This window comes from Bison bison, unplaced genomic scaffold, assembly GCF_000754665.1.
Source record: "Bison bison bison isolate TAMUID 2011002044 unplaced genomic scaffold, Bison_UMD1.0 scf7180017863683, whole genome shotgun sequence".
Lineage (NCBI taxonomy): Eukaryota > Metazoa > Chordata > Mammalia > Artiodactyla > Bovidae > Bison > Bison bison.
Genome location: NW_011494255.1, coordinates 19,269 through 22,061, shown reverse-complemented (window position 1 = coordinate 22,061; position 2,793 = coordinate 19,269). Strand labels below are relative to the sequence as shown.

General features: G+C 41.6%; 1 protein-coding gene across 1 annotated transcript in view; it reads left to right on the top strand.

Annotated features, from left to right (window-relative positions):
• Window positions 1–2,793, top strand: part of LOC104983918 — a 25,050-nt gene that overhangs the window by 4,743 nt on the left and 17,514 nt on the right. The gene's annotated exons all lie outside the window — the stretch shown is intronic.

Genomic DNA, 2,793 nt, shown 5'->3' with positions numbered 1-2,793 from the left:
TGCCATTTCGCATAATGTACTCTGCTGCTAAGTCACTTCAGTCGTGTCCGACTCTGTGCAACCCCATAGACGGCAGCCCGCCAGGCTCCCCCGTCCCTGGGATTCTCCAGGCAAGAACACTGGAGTGGGTTGCCCTTTCCTTCTCCAATGCATGAAAGTGAAAATGAAAGTGAAGTAGCTCAGTCATGTCTGACCCTCAGCGACCCCATGGACTGCAGCCTACCAGGCTCCTCCATCCATGGGATTTTCCAGGCAAGAGTACTGGAGTGGGGTGCCATTGCCTCCTCTGTAATGTACTCTGCATATAAATTAAATAAGCAGGGTGACAATATACAGCCTTAACGTACTCCTTTCCCAATTTTGTACCAGTCTGTTGTTCCATGTTTGGTTCTAACTGTTGCTTCTTGACCTGCAAACACATTTTGTAAGAGGCAGGTAAGGTAGTCTGGTAGTCCCATCTCTTGAAGAATTTTCCACAGTTTGTTGTGATCCACAACAAAGTCGAAAGTCAAAGGCCTTAGCATAGTCAGTGAAGCAGAAGTAGATATTCTTCTGGAAAGCCCTTGCTTTTTCTATGATCCAATCGATGTTGGCAATTTGATTTCTGGTTATTCTGCCTTTTCTAAATCCAGCTTGAACATCTGGAAGTTCTCAGTTCACATAGTGTTGAAACCTAGCTTGGAGAATTTTGAGCGTTACTTTGCTAGCATGTGAAATGAGTACAATTATGTGGTAATTTGAACATTCTTTGGCATTGCCCTTCGTTGGGATTGGAATGAAAACTGACCTTTTCTAGTCCTATGCCCACTGCTGAGTTTTCCAAACTTAGCTTTAACTGTTTACCCAAACACTTTAACTGTTTTACCCACAGCCAGTCCCTCCCATCAGGAAGCTTGCACAAGTCTCTTATCCTCATCCAGCAGATAGCAGACAGAATGAAAACCAGTTACAGAAAACTAATCAAACTGATTATGTGGATCACAACCTTGTCTAATTCAATGAAACTATGAGCCATGCTTTGTAGGGCCATGCAAGATGGATGGAACTTGGGGGAGAGTTCCTATAAAATGTGGTCCTCTGACGAAGGGAATGGCAAACCACTTCGGTATTCTTTCCTTGAGAACCCCGTGAACAATATGCAAAGACAAAAAGATAGGACACTGAAAGATGAACTCCCCAAATCGGCAGGTGCCCAATATGCTGCTGGAGAAGAGGGGAGAAATTACTCCAGAAAAAATGAAGGGATGGAGCCAAAGCAAAAACTAATACCCAATTGTGGATGTATCCAGGGATGAAAGTAAAGTCTGATGCTGTAAAGAACGATATTGCATAGGAACATGGAATGTTAGGTCCGTGAATCAAGGTAAATTGGAAGTGGTTAAACGGGAGATGGCAAGAGTGAACATCAACAGTTTAGGAATCTGTGAACTAAAATAGACTGGAATGGGCAAATTTAATTCAGATGAGCATTACATCTACTACTGTGGTCAAGAATCCCTTTGAAGATACGGAGTAGCCATGATAGTCAACAAAAGTGTCCAAAATGCAGAACTTGGTGCAATCTCAAAACTGACAGAATGATGTTGGTTTGTTTCTAAGGCAAGCCATTCAATATCACAGTAATCCAAGTCTATGCCCCGACCAGTAATGCTGAGGAGGCTGAAGTTGAATGGTTCTATGAAGACCTAAAAGATCTTCTAGAACTAACACCAAGAAAGATGTCCTTTTCATTAAAAGGGACTGGAATGCAAAAGTGCAAGTCAAGAGATACCTGGAGTAACAGGCAAGTTTGGTCTTGGAGTACAAAATGAAGCAGGGCAAAGGCTAACAGAGTTTTGCCAAGAGAACACACTGATCATAGCAAACATCTTCTTCCAACAACACAAGAGACAACTCTACACAAGGACATCACCAGATAGTCAATACTGAAATCAGATTGATTATATTCTTTCCCTCTGAAGATGGAGAAGCTCTATACAGTCAGCAAAAGCAAGACTGGGAGCTGACTGTGGCTCAGATCATGAATTCCTTTTTGTAAAAATCAGACTTAAATTGAAGAAAGCAGAGAAAACCACTAGACCATTCAGATATGACCTAAATCAAATCCCTATGACTGATTATACAGTGGAAGTGAGAAATAGATTCAAGGGATTAGATTTGATACACAGAGGGCCTGAAAACTATGAACGGAAATTCATAACATTGTACAGGGGGCGGTGATCAAAACCATCCCCAAGAAAATTAAATGCAAAAAGGGAGAATGGTTGTCTGAGGAGGCCTTACAAATAGCTGAGAAAAGAAGAGAAGCTCAAGGCAAAGGAGAAAAGGAAAGATATACATCTGAATGCAGAGTTCCAAAGAATAGCAAGGAGAGATAAGAAAGCCTTCATTAGTGAAGAATGCTAAGAAATGGAGGAAAACAATAGAATGGGAAAGACTAGAGATCTCTTCAAGAAAGTTAGAGATACCAAGAGAGCATTTCATGCAAAGGTGAGCACAATAAAGGACAGAAATGGTATGGACCTAACAGAAGCAGAAGATATTAAGAAGAGGTGGCAAGAATACACAGAACTGTACAAAAATGATCTTAATGACCCAGATAACCATGATGGAGCAATCTATCAACTAGAGCCAGACATCTTGGAGTGCAAGGCAAGTGGGCCCTTAGGAAGCATCACTATGAACAAAGCTAGTAGAGTTGATGGAATTCCAGCTGAGCTATTTCAAATCCTAAAAGATGATGCTGTGAAAGTGCTACACTCAATATGCCAGCAAATTTGGAAAACTCAGCAG